Raw genomic sequence first — 12,717 nt, forward strand, 5'->3', positions numbered from 1 at the left:
CCATTGTCTAGTTAGATCCAAGATGGTCATTCATGAAACAAAAACCTGGTGAGTAATTCAGCTTACTATTATGGGTCAGAGAACAGCATTTGGTTTTAATCATTACTAAACAATAAATACTAATGTAAAACTCTAAGCAGACACTTGAAGTAAATTCCTTTTTATGGGCTTCAGTCCTAATAGGATTCTTCTACACAACCACAGGCTCCTTTCTGACACAACCACAGGCTCCTTTCTGACACAACCACAGGCTTTGTCTGAGTCATATTGGGTGTCAGTTATCAGTGACCCTATTTCCACTTTCTATACAGGTACTGAAGTCCCCAAATCCCAATGATTTAATTTTTCATTCAAACTTACTTTACCGAATTAATTCTTGCAAAGTCGCATCTCACGTCACCACACAATCTACTCTAATGATAAACATATACAGTATCTCCTCTAAATTATTATCAGAATTAACTGAATTTTGTCACATCCTCATTTCAAAAGTAAAGTAAAATACCTTTCACATCTTCTCTGTTGTATCTTCTAACTCCATATTCTTTTCTCATCCTACAAGTACATCATCTCTCAATTTACCTGCTTATTTATTATCCATTTCCTTCTCACTTACTTTAAATAATACAGTATATATCTTTCTTTAGCACATACAGTACAGATACCTTGTTTACAACATTGAAGAAAAGCTTTTCATATGAACGAAACTCATAAGCGATTAATTGACTATGGCAAGATCAGTGCTGTCCTGTATTCAACACAAATGGCAAAGATCGGCTTCTTCCCCCTTCCTCCTATACTAGCCATGAAGATTGGAGTCCATTTGTTATTGTTTAAATGTAACTGTATTTCTGTACCCCAACAATTAAAGTTTTTAAACACCTACTCTCAAGTTAGAGAGATACATGGGTCTTCTTCCACTAACACTAGGCCATGACCCCACTGAGCTGGTGTATTTGAGGTCCTACTGATTAAGACTGGAGCCCATATTTATCCAGGCAGTTACATGTATGACCCAATCTTGGAAGTAGTATTGTACAGTCAAGGAATCTATGTGTCAAAATTCTGGCCATTAAGTCATTAGCTATATTTGTATATTAATTCAGTGTTTTGACATGCACTTATCTTGACACTTACTATTCAACATGAAATATATACTCATTACTTTGGAAAATTTAATTAACTTTGCTCCTACAGATATAAATAATGATGTGAACTACAATGAAAAATCCAAATTATGTTAAATACTGTAAAATTAAAATAGTAGAGTAGAGAAAATTATGAAAACTGAGATAGTGAGACAATTCAGTACAGTATACAAGTATCCTAACTACATAGTGAGATTTGCAGTAACAAAATGAAAATAAATGATGTATAGGTATAAGCAATGTTAAATAGTTACTGTATAGTGAATAATATTACTATCATGAAGCATTAAGGAAGTGAAATAGCTCAATTTGTCAAAATGGTGACGCTATGGGTGATTCAAATAAATAATTATGTTTATGAAATGTCGCTTTTCTCTTTTTCATGTAAGAATGTTTTTTGTAACAAGCTGTTGTATTGTTCATCTTAAAAAAGCAAAGCAAAGGAAAAGGAGTGATCATGCCACATCAGGAAACAGCAACAGGCAGGCAAGTGTACATGCAAGACACAGTGCATATACAGCTCCACTAATAAAAACAAGTGGAATACCATAAAGATTACTATACACACAAAACATGCACATACACGATATAATGATTATGGTTTATACGTTTCACAGACGTAAGGAACATACAAGTGCTTATTTGTTTCTATAAGGGTATGTAAACATTGGGCAGGGTGGCATGTGCTCCTAGGACCTTACACAGTTCAGACACCTATGTTTTTACTAGAGCACAATTTAAATTAAAAACTAAAAATTATGCAACATAATAACAAAGTGGTTTAATCCAAATAAGAAAATAAATCTATTGTACTGTATACACAAACATACCGTAAAAATAAAACACATTTATATCTACGCATAAAAGAAGAGTGAAAGTGAAGTCTGTTCATGAAAGGTCACCAGTAAAGTTATTGAAAATTGAGTCACTTACAGTACTGTTACTTTTAATGGCCAATAAAGTTAACCTTAAAAACAAGTGAATTTATCCTTATAGGAACAGACCCACTGATTAAAAAAATAAAAAATAAAAAATCCTATTTAATACATCCAGGACTATCTATTGTTATCATACCCATGAACTAACAGCCACAACTAAAATAAGATGTGCACTCATGAATAAATTAATAATAAATACTGTATGCAAATAATTATCTAATGGGTTTCATTCACTAACAGAGACCAAGTCAAACATCTTTCTTATACTTGAGCCCAAAACCAAGAACCTATTTTGAGATCAGAGAAGCACATGGACAGAAACAGTTAATTTGTCCTAAAGATTTGTCCAAAGCACATCTTGTATTTAATATATTGGGTAATAATTTTCCCCAGCATGTCTCAAGATGGTAGTTCTGGTCCTTGGGCATGTCTATGAGAGCCATGCAGAGATGGGGGAGTGACCTCTCAGCTACCTGTAGGTTCCAGTCAAACCCCCCAACTGCTACGAAGGAGGAATATGTATACTCAAGAGTGTCATCACTGATGACATCTATGACAGGTGTGACTGCTGATGTCCAGTTACGCCCGATACGGTCTAAAAGCGGCTCCAACCAACCTACGACAAGAAGGTAAGCTAGGAGAAGGTGTTGATACACACCAGCCTTAGTAGGCACTAAATACTGTACTGTACTTCACTATTCCATCACCAATGCTCCATAACATACTTAACAATTCACATAGCATTAAAGAAACCTTTCACGTTTGAGAAAAGACAGTAACTTCTTCCCTACAGTACATCTGGGGTGCAGGAGGAACTCCCATTAAACTATATCTGCTGGAACTTAATTCTAAAGACAATTAGTACAATGGTGCATCAATGATGACCATTATGGGAAAGTTAACAAAATAATTCATAAGAGTCTTACCAACTAATACAGAAAAATGAGGTCATCCTTAGCCTACAGTACAGTACAGTACAGTACAGTACAGTACAGTACTAATACAGTACAGTACAGTACAGTCTCTCCTCGACTTATTTACATATTTGACTTTACATAACCCGACATACAACGGCCATGGTCGTAATAAAATATTTTTCACATTACGATTTTCGAGTCCCAAAGTTTAGGATCGGACTGTGTGCTGACAAAATATTCATTTGTAATTCCCTTTAAAATGGCTGGCAAGCGTAAAAGTGAGAGTTCTCGTGGTGCTGAGAAGAAAAGAGACACCCATTTTCGAATTTCTATGTATTATTTTTGTTTTTTCGACTTCATTTACCTTGGTCAGTTGACGGAACCCCGTCAGAAGTCGAGGAGAGAGACTGTAAATGGGTATTTTTGCAACAAAGCAGCCTGTCTGCCATATAAAAATGGTGGATTTACCCTAAAATCCCATTTTATGACTAACCTGCACAAAGTAACTTGCATATTATAACACTATGTCCAGCAGTTGTGAGCTGAAATAACTCCTTAAATACTAATGGCTGGGACTAATTCATTAATTTAGTTATCCTTTCCTGTCACAACTCAGTCCTAATACAGTGAAGTAAAAACTGCCATATAAGGTATGAAAAAAGTGTGATATATCAGCACGTGTGTAACTCACAAGTCAAGTGGGGTGGCCATACTGAATTCCAAGCTTCAATCTCCCAGTTCCAGTAACTTGCATACCATCCAGTGGGAGTAGTAAGGCTTTCTAAGTCATGATCTAGGTCAAAAAGTGGGATTTCAGGAACAACTTTTCGCTTTTGACCTGATGCCCTCCCTGTGTGACTCATTTTGAATCTAGAGAGACATTGGGAGGAGGTGACAAAGAACTCTGTGGCAGCAAGTCCAGTGTGTTCCCCTAACTATAATACAAGAAGTCCTGTATAGTATCTCCTGTGCTCAGTATACAAGAGTACAGTACTGTACATGTTATAATAAAGAGTCACTGTTTGTGATATTTGACAGTCTCCTTGATACAGCCTGGGGCAAAACTTCAGTTTAATGGCAAATGCATTTCTCAAAAATCCAATGAAATTCTTTTTTTTAAATATGGAATTTTGGGGAGTGGACAATGTCTAGCATAAGGCTGAGGCTGTATACAGAACTGCCCTGCAGCTAAATAAAAAAGGACCATCCTGATGTGTCCTGATGTCATGAAATGATAAATCATATCATTACATGTTATGAGATGATATGTACTGACGTCATGACATGTCATGACACATCAGGATGGCCATTTTAATTCGGTGCAGACAGTTCTGTATACAGTATAGTCTTGGCCAGTGGAAGTGGTTATATACAGGACAGTCCTGATATGTGAAGACATGACGGCTTCAGAAGCTGCTAAGTACGACAGTTCTCGGGCAAGTTTTGACTGCATTTCAGGCCCAATTGAGGTTTTACAGTATTTATAATTGAAAGGCATTAATTTTCTTTAAGCAAATTATTGGGAACACTTTTAAGTGACTTTAATGCAAATATATTGTCATTAGAATACTTTTCATACATATGAATAACATTTCATTTGCCTTTAGTTTACTTTACAACCACTGAGAGTGGCCAGCATGGATTCTCAAGCCTCACCAATTATTTGGACAGGGGACTCTGAAACTTTCCTTGTTGATAAAGTGAGGGAATGCAGTGTGTTGTGGGATTTGCACCAATTGTATCTCAAGAAAAGAGCATACTCTAATTTGTACATACACTGGTCATCAACAACTACAAATTAAATGAGAAATTATAGAGGGATAGAGGCTGGTATCAGTGACAGAGGAGGTGCACTATTAAGGAATGTCCAATAGATATTCCTTTGTATCGTCATGTTGATATGAAGTCATGACTCCTTGCTTCCTTTCTGCAATAAACAGTAAGTTTTCTAATGAAGCACAATTTTAGGGACTTCATGGAAATGGAATGGAAAAGCATATACAGCTCCTCCCCACTTAACGACCTACTCAACTCACGACCAAAGACTTCGACCTGCCTCAGTCGTACCAAAATTTGGTCAAATTACGTAATTCACTTTAAAATGGCTGGCAAGCTTAAAAGTGAGTGTTTTGTGGTGCTGAGAACAAAAAAGAGACACCCATTACCCATTACGACCATTTCGACTTACGACCTGGATTTGGGTCCCTATCCCCATCGTAAGTCGGGGAGGAACTGTATAATTAATCAAGTAGTCCCAGCCATTAATCACAATGCTTAAATAGGCTTTAAAATCACAGAAACAGTGTATTATGCTACGTGCGTCATTTAAAAAGAACCTCAGGTCATAAATACCATACTAAAAGTGAGAGAAAATAGAGTTTATGTTTTTTTAAAAGGTAATAATGCACCCTAAGCACATACACCCTCACCATGGTTCTGACTTCAATACATTTATCAGTTTTTGCAGTTTTAAAAAAAGATCAGAACTGATGGTAAACAATGTGTTGTGGTCAAAAGCATTGGCATACCATAGAATTAATTACAAAAGTTACAGAGGATTTATTATCACAAAAAATCACAGACTTGACAGAACACCAAATTATTAGTCAACAAACCCATATCTATAAGTCAAATCACAAAATACAGTGCTAGAGCCAACAGCTCCAAATTTACAAAACAAACAAGTGTTGCACGCACACAACTTTACCATCTCCTCCAAATTACCACGAGGATCAAAAATATCAAATACACACTAGCTTCTATTATCAAAAAACATAACTCGCACAGGTGGTATAACTCTGGCTTTTGACTTAGAAACAAAACAAATATTTTGACACGTAAAAGAGCAGGGTCAGACTGGCCTTGAGAGAGTAACATTTATCCCTCTCTTAACCACCAACACAGATTTTTATCTTGTTAACGGAAAAAAAAACTAAACCATCTAAGTTTCTATCGTCATTGTTTAGTGACGGACAAATACTGTTACGACTGCATTCTAAAGTCTGTCACTATATTCTAGAAAGCATCCTATTAAACTAGGTAAGCAAAAAAAAAAGGAAGTGTATTTACAAAAAAAAAATATTATACAGTACAAGTACTGTACTGAATACTGTGCATTACATAGCTATTTTAATATGAACATTTGATCTTTTCCACACAGTTGATGTTTCCTGATGAGTCTGCTGCCCTCAGGGAGTTACAGTATTAATTAATAAAAAACAAACATATTTACTCTTTCGCTTAAATAGAATAAGTGCAATGACACAGGCACACACACTATATGACTAGCCATTATCTTGACCTTCCTTGTGGTTTAAATTCTCTTGTTCCAGTCCAACCCTGCTGCTCCTTACAACCCACTGAACACATTCCTCTAAACCAGAGTTTCCCCGAGAAATTTATACGCTGAAAAGACATCCTCACATACATCACTCCCCATGCTATAACTATGATTAAATATGATCAGTGAATCAGGCAATTAATGTTTAAGCATCTGTAAATATATAGATCATACTGAAGCGTGAAATAGGCTAAGATTATGCCAGATGGTGAGCTAAATGTATACTGTATATTGTAAATAGAGAAAACTGTGATCATGTTGTGAGGGATTTACTAAATGAATGATTTGAGCAGTTATCGTTTGCTCTCAGGTGCGTACAATGAGTCCCCAGTTGAAGCCGCCGACCTGGACGTCTCGCTTTGAAAGTCTGATCTGGAAGGTGTCGTCTGCTATTACATCGATGACCGGGCACACGACGATGGTGGAGTCACGGGCGATGCGGTCAAGTAGTGGCTCCAACCAACCTGTGACATGAAGTCTTCAATCCCTGTTGCTTCTTTGACCTGAGGAGCTGGTTGTCCCTTTTACATACTGTACTAAATGGTATTGCTTCACAAGGGCGGTCTTTTATACACATTATATAGCTGAAAATCTGCTGCTGGTACTACTTCATAAATCATATCTACCGGTACTCATTGTTTGCCATTGTTTGTGTACTTGCACCATGTTAAAAATTGTGACCTTGTATGTCAACATTATTGGTTATCTGTCTATCTATGTAACACAAGAACTAATATTGACTCAAACTTAATTAGATCTTCTTGTGGTTTAGGCGCTTCAACTGCTAACAGTAATAAGTATCGTCACAGTGATATACATACAGTGCCATTAGATGACCAGGACTGCTATATGTGTAACACATACCAAGTTTTACTGATTTAGAACACAAAATGAGAGAAGGAAGTAAGCCTATCTGATTAAAAGGAAACAATGGCAGAAATAAAAACGATTCAATGTATTATGCGTCTTGTCGACTCTGAATAAAAATCCCAAATCCAAGAAGGAGCGCGACACCAAACTGGAATACTGTACAATATTACAGTAAAATTCCTAAAATCCGAATTTCAACCTTTAAAAGTAATGTTTTTTTTTTTAAGTATGAGTGAGAAGTGTATAATTAAAAAATAAAATCTGGATATTCATAAATTTAGAAGCTTTAAGAATCTCACTTGTTTGATGTGAGTTTAGCATGTCAGCCACTATGCTTAGTCTGTGCTGATGTGGTTATGATAGTGTACAGGATTTTAACTAGATTATATTTTGGAGATCAGCACATAATGTAACCCAAAGGAAGTAATGTACAGTACAGCACAACCAGCTGGGTCTACATACATGTACCTAATGGTGAAGCAGGTAGAGTAAATTGATGCAGGAATATGGGATTAGTTTAAAAAAATCTATAATGGAAAAGTTGGAAGAATCTTTTTGAATGGTGCTGAGGCTTAACTAGCTTCATGAACTAGTGTCTATAGCTACTGTAGTTTTGATGCAATATGGCCAGACCTGCTTCAAGTGTACCAAAGCTTCTAAATAACAATACGTCAACGCCCATATTTTTTCTTCATACCTCCAGGTTCCATTTAAAGCCCCTAGGTGGATACCCATGTTTTATAGCCACGACGTACTGAAACGTGTCATCACTAATGAGTCAATACTGGGTGAGGATTGTGCCCTCGTATGATGTTGAGTCCAGAACGCCCAACCAATTTAATAATGTTTAAAGATAAGGAATCGGATTCTCCAAAATTTCAACGCGTAAATTTTTCCCTTATCTGGAGCTGTGAGAATGATTTAAGTGACTCACCTAAGCTGTGGCACAAATATAGATTCCACAAATTTCGTAGATAGAAATTTCCCCCAAACTTATGTAAGAATGCATTAAACTGATCCAATGCTTCAATAAATTGAATTCTCTTTAATTTCAGTTACAGGAAGAAAATTAATGAACTGTATGCAATTTTAATAATGAGGACTGAATTTCTAAAACTGCCTGTTAATCATGCCACTAATTCTACTATTATGTGATTATGGTCACTGAATTACATATTAGATTGCTATATTCTGGTGTAATGGACATATAGAATGTCAACATGAAAATAAAACATAATTACAAACCTAAATAAATTATAAAAATAATTATTCTTTACAGACACCAATTCCAAGCCTACTCACAGTGTCACCACACATTATTGTTCAAGTAAAAAAAAATAAAGTTAGTCATTAATATTTATACCAACACTATTTAAACTTTACCACCATCATCATCATCATCATCATCAACATGCAGTTTTAGATTAATTGGTATTGAATTTATGTTTATTTAAATTTATTTATTATCAAATTGTTGGTTATTGGACGAGGGACGATGTTAAAACACAGCAAATTCCTGAACCCTAGACACCAGTGGCCAAGCTGCGAGCCAATAATTAGCCGCGTCTTACCTCTAGCTGCCAGTCAAACCCGCCCACAGATCTCAGCAGCTTGTTGTAGAAGTTAAATGTATCATCATGAATTATATCTATGTCAGGGGATACCACAGTGTGGGGATCCAGTCTGTCAAGGAGGGGCTCCAACCAGCCTGGGGTGTAGAGTGTGTTAGGTTTAACAAATAAAACAAAAATATACCAAAATGCTACATGGGTTAAAATATGTATGGGCATGTATATACTGTTCAATGATCTTTTTATATTATGGTACAGTATATATTTAATCTTAAGGTACTGGACCATAGAGAAGTGTGAAGATTAATAGACATGTTGCTTAAGATAATGATTTACAAAAGGCTTTTGTATTTCTCCATCACTTGATTCACAATAGTTCATTAAACAGCTAATATGTAAAGAAAAAAAGCTAAAAATTAAACAAAACTTAAATCACACATATAACCAACAGTATTGATAGGCTTTACTTCACCTCAAAACACTATCTAATCCCAACCTTCTGGAAAAAAAAGACAGTTGAATACTATGTACAATATCTACATCTACGTTAGTGACCTCTATGAACGCTAACCTTATAATTGTAATATTATGGTATTCGATTTCTTGTTTGTAATATAAATGGAATTATTTATCATCTCTTTAGATACGTGTTGACATTATGAGATGGAAAATTACCTTTATAAATATAGAGAACTCAGAATCGCGTAATATTATCGTGATTCTGTATTTTTGTTAATAGTAGTGAATAGCAAGACACGTTTATCTACTCTATTTAACAACATAAGATAAAAACTAAATTCGAGAGCGGTTAAACAACAATCCCGTAAAATTCCAACCAAGAGCAGATTGATTTTATATCTTAAATCATTAGTAACGTGATTGACCATGACTCACCACCACTACTACCCCAACACACCCACTTTTCCCTGATAAATTTACCTCATAGAGAACCCCTTCAAACCCTGATAATCACAACCCACTGTGCAAGTATATTTTCCCTGAGAATTCCACCAACTCCCTTCTCTAACTAACCGAAGACGCCTACAAAAGTAATGGAGGCTAGCAAAACATTTGTTACCGATTGGCTCCCGACACTTCACTTTGGGGAGTCTCAGTCAGTCGAGACAGATGCAGTCAGCCCAAGATACACACGGTCCCCAGCCAGGAAGAGGGACTACCACATAACATGCAGAAGGGACAACAGTTGGACCACATCTCCAGGATAACTGACCATATTAAAATACAGTAAGTAATATCTCCGTTCACCAGAATCCTTCAAACCTGAACTCTCCGATAGCCGGAATTGAAATTTTCTCGGAAAATGTTCCCAAAGCCGGAATTTTCCGACTTTGTGAAAAATGTTCCAAGGGGCACATCTTCCGGGAAATTACAAGAAAATTTTCCCGGAACCCAGAAAATTCCGGGGATGGAGGAGTTTTTTTCGGGTTTGAGAGATGAAAATCAGGCGCATTTTCTGGAAATTCCGAGAAAATTTTTCCGTTATCCGGAAAATTCCGAGGCTGAGGGATATTTTTTCTTGCTTTGAGAGAGTCGCCTCGTTATCCAGCAATCTCTCATTACTGGAAGCGCTCTGCACCAATTGTTCCGGAGAATGGAGATATCACTTATCTCATCTTAAAAGACATGGGCTAAAATTTGTATGTGTGTTTATATTTAAAGTTTATTCACTTCTGAATGTTGTATGAGTAGCATTTCACTTATGGTTAACAAGTAAATATATTATTATCTTTTTTTAAGTTGATCCTTAATCAAATGAATTATTGAATGACAAAAAGTAGGTGAAAGTAGGTAGAAACTAGGTAAAACTTTACCAGATGTTGACTGAATCAAGAGCTTGCATGACATGTTTGCAAGACTTGAGGATAATTGTAACAGTTTTGGTGCATAATGAACACAAACTAAGCGTGAGAACTCCCTCCACCAGCATCACTCCTTCAAAACTGACTTCCAGCACAATTCACCAGAAATTTTCCTGTATTGAGTTCGAGTTACGATACTCAGATGTTTCAACTACATAAATGCAGGAAATACACATAGGCCAGCGGCACTCCAGCACCTTTTGCCCTTGCTCTACCCGGTGTACAGTACATAATAAAATACCTAAACATTTTTAATACTCTTCTTGTCCCCTTCATTTGCTCGCTGAAATATTCATACAACTAGTTTATAATGAAAGGCACTTACGGTGAATCCACTAATACTGTGCTGAAAGTTAATGGAACTTCTACTTTTTTACATCTGAGTACAGTAGTAGAGGCGTGAGTCCCTTAAAATAGAGGTATCCGGGACCCTTAACTTCATCTGAGAGACTAACACAAGTATAACTAGTGTCAGTACCTTTACCACCACACTCCATCTACACAAGATCTAATAAGCAAAGATAAGCCACAACAGCTCTGAAATCCAACACCTGGCCAATCTGACATCCCCCAGGCTTCAGGGTGATTCTCTAACAGTAATCCGTCGAGGTTTTTACTGTAAACAAATAATGACGAGCTGGTGATCTATACCTCCGTGACCCAAAGATTCCTGCAGCCACGTGGATCCATTGCAGCTCACATGAGTGAGCTTGTACAATGAAAACTCTGAGGCAGCTGAACGATGGCACACCAACATCCTGGTCATGTCACTCATTGATGCTAGAGTCATTACGAGTGACTGGATGTTTGTATTTATATTAATATAGTGACCTGTGGTGTAATGGTCAGCATGCTCGCTTTGGTAAATACGACCCGGGTACGATCCCTGGGCAAGGTGAAACTATGGGCAAGTTTCTTTACGCCATTTGCCTCTGTCTACCCAGTAGTACCCGGAAATTGGGAACCTGGATGTTAATCGATTTGCGGATCGTGTTCCGGGGAAATGGTTAGCCGGTGCAGTTGGCGAGTTGTCTGGTCTTCTCGGATTATTCCTTGACACTGGGTCATTCAGCTCGTAACTTTGGGCGTGGTTATTGCGTTTGCGACAGATTCTACACCAAATTCATGCCTAGGTGGCCTTAGGGACGGCCATCCTCGTTACACGAGGGGCAACCATTATATTTATGTTGATAAAGCGGCTGGAAAGATCTATCATAAAGGCAATACAGGCAAACTTTCCTAACAAACGATCTTAAAGCAAAAATAAAGAAAAGCACAACCTTATGGTCAATAGGAGCGCTAATTCGTCTCTGGGAGTCATCTAAAGTTTCTTCTGGAACCTACAGCACCCGACCAAAAAGCTTTCAACCACACACACAAGCTGGCTGTCATGTGTCTTACCAAGAGCTTCCAGCTGAACCCTCCAACTGACATTATGTTCAGGGGTGTCCATGAAAATTCAAATGTCTCCGTATTAATCTTAGCAATTGCCGTGCGACCACATTGGTAGGGTCGTTAGCCACGCGGTCCAGCAGGGGCTCCAGCCATCCTGAGACACAGAACCCAGGATTCTTAAAGGTTCTCACGTTATCACCTCCTAGCTGGTAATGTGTGTAAACGATCCTAATGGTTTCACATCAGCTATAAAAACAAGCCTTAATTTCCCCTACAGCCGGTCATAGCTAACAGCCATTAAAAAAAAAAACATTCTTCTAGCCATAATTCAAGAGCATCAGCTTAACAAACAGGTTTTTCAGAATCTGGATCCTGGTTCCTTCTAATCTGTGACCGCCATTGTTAAGTTGTTATGAAGTTTTAGTTATTGGTGTTATGTCTGTCTGCATACCATGTCATGTCTGCTAACTTGCCATCATTCCGTACATCAGTTTTCACTTCACCTTAGAAGAAAGTACAGCATCATGAACAAAAGTACAACACTGTGAATGAAATTATAAGACGAACAAAAGTACATCACGAACAAAAGTACATCACTAACAAAAGTCCTACATCACGAACAAAAGTACATCACGAACAAAAGTACATCACGAACAAA

At 37.1% G+C, this 12,717-nt stretch overlaps 1 protein-coding gene across 1 annotated transcript in view; it reads right to left on the reverse strand.

Annotated features, from left to right (window-relative positions):
• LOC121863095 (putative polypeptide N-acetylgalactosaminyltransferase 9) overlaps window positions 1-12,717 on the reverse strand; it is a 49,733-nt gene that overhangs the window by 19,921 nt on the left and 17,095 nt on the right.

The sequence above is a fragment of the Homarus americanus genome, unplaced genomic scaffold, assembly GCF_018991925.1.
Source record: "Homarus americanus isolate GMGI-L3 unplaced genomic scaffold, GMGI_Hamer_2.0 scaffold54679, whole genome shotgun sequence".
NCBI lineage: Eukaryota > Metazoa > Arthropoda > Malacostraca > Decapoda > Nephropidae > Homarus > Homarus americanus.